We start from the raw sequence: 7,208 nt of genomic DNA, 5'->3' as shown, positions 1-7,208 counted from the left end.
TTAAAATTTCCATTTGGTCTTCAGGCATGACTTTTTTCCTACTTGTATTTCTAGGTTTTTGTACAAAAAAAGGATGCTCTAAAAATAAAATGAAAATCCTTCAAGCACCCCAATAAATACACTAAAAATACAGCTATGAATGAAAGATTAAATGAATTCTTCAGGAACTTGCACTGAATGAATTTATTATAGATAGATTTACCTTGATTACTTACAAAATAAATACTTAAGATCATGTATATGTTATTACATCTTAAGATACTTGGTTATTTGATAATAATTGTTGATTTTTAGTGATCATTTGTCACGTATAAGAATTATTTACCAGTGAGAGGTATTTTGTGATTCAGTCTAGGGGCAATTTTTAGTCTATGTTTCAGAAACTGATCAGAAAAGTAATCAAAGCCAAGGGCTAAGGGACTAAGAAACTAGGGAGCAGACTTAACATTTCTATAGGAAAGAAAACTTAAAGGTCTTTCAGTTGGGGAGGGGGGGGAAGGGCTACTCGGTTGGCCCACAGCACTCTCATGTTCTTTTATTTTTAAGATTTTATTGGGGAATTGGGGGAGGGGAACAGTGTTGGGGAATCGGGGAAGGGGAACAGACAAGTTTCTGTCCTTTTGTTCTTCAGTCTAGTTGTAGAGGATGTCGCTTCACTGGCCATGTTGATATTATCATTGTGCTCTTCCTGGGTGAGGCAGTCACTCGCAGGTTGTTGGACTGTCGTTCACAGCTGCTCATGGCAACTCACAAAAGTTCACACCAGCTGCTGGCCAGCTCCACTGCAGCCCACGCCTTTGCCGGTGACTCACAGCAACCCAGCTCCAGGTCAAGCTGTTGTTCACCATCTTAGCTGTAGAGGGCGCAGCATCACTGGCCCTCAAGTGGGATCCCAACTGGGGCCCTGCTGCTCAGAGCTGGCGTCCCAAGCCAACTTTTAACCAACGCGCCACTCCGCTGGCCCCAACACTCTCATGTTCTGATTTCTTTTCCTACTCACTTTAGATTCCATGGTACATGGTTACAGTCATTCCCTTGGATATGTCCTCAATTCCCTTGGCCTTCTCAGTCTTTGTCATACTGGCCTGGCCAAACCTTGACCTTTGTTAAATCTGACTCTTAGCCAACTGTTTATCCCTTTCTTTGATGTATTATGACAAATTTGGAGGAATATATTGGGTTGTCGGAAAAGTCATAACTCGTTTTTGCAATGAAAAACATAGAAAAATACGCCATGACTTTTCCGACAACCCAATAAAATCTGCTTATTTGCTTATCTGTCTATTACCTTCTACTAGAATCTAAAAACCATGAAATCAGAAATGTTTGCCTGTTTTCCTCATTTCTGTGTCCAAAGTGCCTTTGAAAGTTGGCTCGTACATAGTATGGGCTCCATAAATATTTGTTAGAAAGCTAAATAAGGATGAAATCACCAGCATAATCTTCTTGTAGGAATTGTTTTAGGTAGTGTGAGGCTCAGAGTTATCTTCATGAAATATCAATCCCAGGTTTTTCTGATTTCAAGCTTTAGGCTCTTAATTATTGTTCTTTACTACTATTTTCTTTTACTTCACATAAAATGAAAATAAGACAGACAATATGTTGGTGGGCATTTACAAAAAAAAAAAGAATTATTGACCAATCAGATGAAGAAATTTAACTAAAACATAATAAGTACCTACTTTAAAAATTAGAAAAGGTCATTTTGCCTATTTTATACATGAGGGTATAGAAGCTGAGTGCTTAGTATACCAAAGTAATATAGGCTGAACCACTTGTAATTGTGATAGTCAACTGGTTTTGACCTACAAAAACAGTGATTTCATGTAGTTCAACCTAGCATTAATTAGTGGTGAACCCAGGTTTTCCAAGTCTGTGATATTTCATCGAACCAGGCTAGTGTTTCACAAATTTCCCCGTTATTAAAAAAAGAGAATCCACTAATAAGTTCTGGCCCTGGGACCCATAGGCTTACTATTTTGATAGATAACAAAAGAACCACAACAATTAGGCACATAAACAATGACTGCTCATTTTTTAGGGTGGCCTCTTGAAACACCATAGTAAAATACTATTTTCAGTATGACATGTTTTTGGGTTTTTAAATTTTTTTTATTTTTAATTTTTTTTATTATTAGTTTCAGGTGTACAAAACAATGCAATAGTTATCCTTTTCACTGGCAGTAGGACAAGTTTTTAAAGGCAGAAATCAGTAGTAGCATTGATATTTACTGTCTTGCGAAATCTTCACATAACTTTATTTAAATCACCCCAGTATTTGAAAGAAGATATGTTTATAGATAGAATGTAAGAATTCACCCAGTTCCACATTACTATACTAGCAGCCTTTAAATACAGCCTCAATACATATACAAAGTCCAGCATATACTGGCTTTTTCCCCTTTGATGGAAGGGACAATTCTATTGTATAAATTCAAGTGAAATTTACTGTGCATTTTTTTACAGCAGTCTGGGATTGAGTGACCTTCGCTCTTCAGAAAATGAAACCCCTGTAATTTCACTTTAGCCTTTAATAATAGAATTATCTTTTCTTCATATTAACAGTATTGTTTATTTTATCCAGTGAATGTTGCAAATTTAGCATCTTTGAAGCATACATACTAACTACAATAAACTATTCCCAGGCATTCAAGTATGATTCTTTTGTATGTAGGAACCCAACTGAGTTTTGAATATCCATTAAAAATGTCCCTCTAAATGACTATAATGACAGGGAAGTTGAATAGTCAGTGAAATTTCCTATTATTTTATTTTGTGTGTATTTTCATTAATAATTTATTGATATAAAAGATAAGAGTGTTTTACCTCCACAAATTTGTGTCTGTAATTTGTTCTCTGTGCACAGACATATTGAGGATGCCACTCGGCAGTGCTGATTGAATATTTATTTAAACAAATATCAGTATAACCCAACTAGCTGGAAAATCCATGAGTTTGGTTTTGATAGCAGAGCATTTCTCAACAATTTATGTGTGCATGCAAATTTTGGTGCTTTGGATATAGGCTAAAGTATTTGCTTTATATGTATTATTTTGTTTGAATACAAGAAAGCTGGTTTGATTTGTATGTTTCCCCCTTATAGAATTGTTCCAAGGCTCTGTCAGAGATCACGTAGAGTAATTTTTCCCATCAATCTTTGCTGTGCAGCCATGCACGAATGCAGTAGGAAAAAGGGGGCAGAAATCAAATCACTTAATTGCAGCATTTTTCATCTACATCTTTTGTTTTATGGTGGTAAAGGCCCCGGAGTAGCCTACCATGATTCATGGCTGTCACTGCTGCCGTTAGCAGTTCAATCCTTCATTCTAGGCATTTTGGTACTGAAAGTACCTACACAATTACTTTGATGAATATGACTTGTTTGTTTTTTCCCCATTTTTAGCAGAGAGTGGTTGTGCTTAATACAGACATTTAAATAAGATAATATTCGTGCCTCCTGCATGTGCACTGTATTTCAAAAGTTGTGTGTCGAGTTTAACGATAATATTGCCATTGTCACCCAGGTATTTAAGTTTGCTGAGCTTACGGGCTTTTACTCCTATTTTTATGTTTATATAATGAGAAGGCCTTAAAATAACCCCCACTCTATATAAAAGGAATAACTCACCTTTAAAGATCTACGAGGCTGTGACAGATTCCTACGAAATCTCATTTAGAAAAAAAAGTCATTTCATGAGTGTGGCATTACAAAGCCAGCAAACTAGTCTGCCTCTGCATTTATGCCTAGTTGATCATAAAATAATAACATTTTTGGAAATATATGCATGCATCTTAGAAAGTGACTTACAGTATTTGCATATTTGGAGAAAATGTCAGTGATGTCAGCAGGGGTTCTGAGAGTAGCTAAATGAGCAAGCTTTTCAAAAATTGCTATTTTATCAGCTATGCACTGTCAGCACAAAAATGCAACCTCTTTAAGAAAGAGACAAGAAAAAGGCAAGTGATTTAATTTCTTCATTAGCTTACTTGCAACTGAATTACTGGTACACCTAGCAGCAGAGAACTGTATGCTGTAAGCTTGAGGAAAACCAGTTAGCATCCTTTTTTGCCTTCAAAATGTGTTAGAAGTTTGAGACTCCACCCTTCTTCAAAAATGAAAGGAAATTGAAGTTCTACTGATATTGGACAAATGGCAATTTGTCATCTCCCTACCTTCTCTACTCTGGTACCATGGTTGAAGCTCATGTTTTTTGTTTGCTTTCGTTGGTAGTCTTTCCCTTTCATTGTTGTAATCTCTTTGTTTACTTTTGGCTTCAACCTCTAAATATATGTTCTGCATAATATGTTTATGCTTAATAAATGCATATATACCTTGGAGACAGAACATGTCTATTACTACCTAGCAATGGTAATGGTGCCCAATGTATTTGCCAAAATAGATTAGTGAAAAATTTCACTAGACATTTAAAAAAAACCCATCTCATATATAACCACAAATAAAACTCAGAATTGAAAATCCCCGAACATATCCTTAAAACAATGACCATTAAAATTAACCTGATTTCAAACCCTAAGTGCAATATGTTTTAAATTCACTAAATATATACTTAATGTATGTTTATGACTTGTTGTATTTGCCTTGTCATAACATGACCTACTGAAATTTCAAAATAAGGAAAGATGAAGAATTTCTTATCTTTATTAATATTCACATTGAAAAGTAGCAGAATGCAAGAATTTTAATTTGTTATAACAAGGAATTATCTTTTGGACTCTTTTCTCATCTATTAAAATGTTTCAACTCTAGGTCAAATGTTTGATGATCCACATTTGATGATAATTTATCTCTGTGAAATATGAACACTTGGATGTTATATTTTTTAGAATTGAAATAAAAAATATTTTAAACTGAAATATGAAGTTAGGAGCAAGAGTTAATCATCAAAGCAGGGAATTGCTTTGTACAGTAGTGAATGAAAGAGCCCTAAAATCTGATTCTAATTACTGATCAGATGGGGATATAAGGATGCAATTTGGGTTTGGAGGAAATGAGCATTTTATATTTTAATAGTAGCTTTGGTCAACGTTCACATCTTTTCCTGAGATTTCAAAAGTACCGAGAATGAATATGTTACATATGCTCTTTAGACATATGTAAGAGCTATGTGTAAGAGCACATGCCATCACTGAAAGAACACCTATCTGATTTTATGCTATACGTACTAAAAGTAACTGAAAACATATTTATTCTTGAAATCAATTTGTTCTATCATGTTAGGACTTAAGCACGCCATACAATGACAACTCTAATTTAATTCAAGAGAAAAAAAATTCCAGACAATACCTGTAGTAAAATTATACAGACTGAAGGAAAAGTCAAGAAAAGAGAAATCCATTGATTTCTCTACTGGAGGACTCAGAGATTCGGAAGTAAGGAGTGAAATTATTTTCAGGTTAGATCCAGTGCAACCTAGTCTTAGTAAACGAGCTTTACCTTGTTCAGCTTTCCCTGAAGCAGGTGCAGAAGAAGGCATCATGTGGTCAAATTAAGTTCTTAGATGGTAGTTGTTTCAGCTTGGATCAAATCAGACTCCAGAAAGAGTATGGGAGATCAAAGCTTGTGAAGGGTAGAGGAGGAAGCAAGATTGAGCAGAGGAAGAAGTGGAATAGCCATGTGTATTAGGATGAAGCCTCAGCAAGCCTGGAGAGGTGCTCATGAGCAAGGATTGCTTGTCAGGCTATCTCGTGTTGGGTCAGAATGGCGGGACTCCTTGTCCAAACAATAGCTGGATGCTGCCCCTTAGCTGTAGGCTGGGGCTGTCCACTGGATGCAATTCTTGCAGCCGGGAGCATGTGCTTGTTCCTTAAGGGGGACCTGGGTAGTGCACCTTCATGCTTATCACAGTAGTTAACAAAATTAAACTTGTTTCTTTCCTGCAAAAGTTGGCAGAAACTTTAATATGTATTGGCATATTAATTCATATGAAATTTCAAGAGAGGTTATATGTGTGTGTTATCCAGAGTGTTTGACCTCCAGATCTATATGTTTTGTTCTCAGTAAGCAGCTCACAGAGCTAGCATTCTGTGGTTCCTACTTTGGTAACCACTGTTCTGGTTCAAAGCTAATTTCTGCAGTTCCTATATTTTTCTTTCCTTCTCCTCTTCTTTTTCTTTCTCCTCCTCCTTAATTTCCATCTTTGCTTACATGCCTTAATTTATGGAGCAGTGTCATCCATAATGCTTATTGCTTAATAAACAGCATATATTAGGGAACTTATGTGCTAATATTTATTGATTAAGAAATCCAGGAATGATAGGAATACATTTTGGAATAGGAACACAGATAATAATACCTAGTGCTGAAACAATTACTTGCTAAGAAAAAGAAATGTGAAAGGTATTTTATCTTATGTAATATCAACCCAAGATTTGGCTGAATATTTTTTTACAAAACTGTTTTGGTGATATATATATATATATATATATATATATATATATATATATACACACACACATACACACATACAACTCAGTGAGACTTTTTACATAATTATTCAAAAAGTAACATGGAAACTAAATCAACCATTAAAGAATAGAAATGGACATTTGTAAGAAAAATATTCCATGCAAATCTGTATAAATGTCTAAATATAAAATGCTAAATATAAGCTGAAGTGAGTGTGTAGTTTCTGCTGAAAACAGGTCTTCAACATTTTTGCTACTTAAAAGATAGCATGTCTGCCTTGGTCATGAAATACGTCCATTTAAAAATAATAACTGAATTTAATGTCATGTTAGTGTACAATATAAATTAGCTATATTCTGTACACTGTTTAATTTTTATGTTACAAAAATTAGTTTTATAATATTTTAAACCCCCAATATATTAAAATACTAAAGATGGTATCTTTTGGGGAAATTAAAAAAAAATTTTTCCTCATAGTTCTTGGTATAGTTTACATTAAAAAAGCAAACAACAACAACAAAAAACAGATGTGAAATTGGAGGAAGCATATGGATTAGAAACTCACTGAAAATCTTATGTTTTCTATTGATTCAATTGATTACTTGAATCATGATTATGTAATGTTTTGATAAAGTATAGGTTCTGTGTAATATATTATTTCCTTTGGGAGAGCAATATTGGATCTTATAAGGAAATAATGTCTCTTCTCAATAACTAGGTAGAGAATAACAAGCAAAAGTTCTAACTTAATTTTGTGAAATACTGTGACTAATTTATCATA

This window comes from Hipposideros armiger, unplaced genomic scaffold (assembly GCF_001890085.2).
Source record: "Hipposideros armiger isolate ML-2016 unplaced genomic scaffold, ASM189008v1 scaffold_81, whole genome shotgun sequence".
In the NCBI taxonomy this organism is placed as follows: Eukaryota; Metazoa; Chordata; class Mammalia; order Chiroptera; family Hipposideridae; genus Hipposideros; species Hipposideros armiger.
This window is presented reverse-complemented; position numbering follows the sequence as displayed.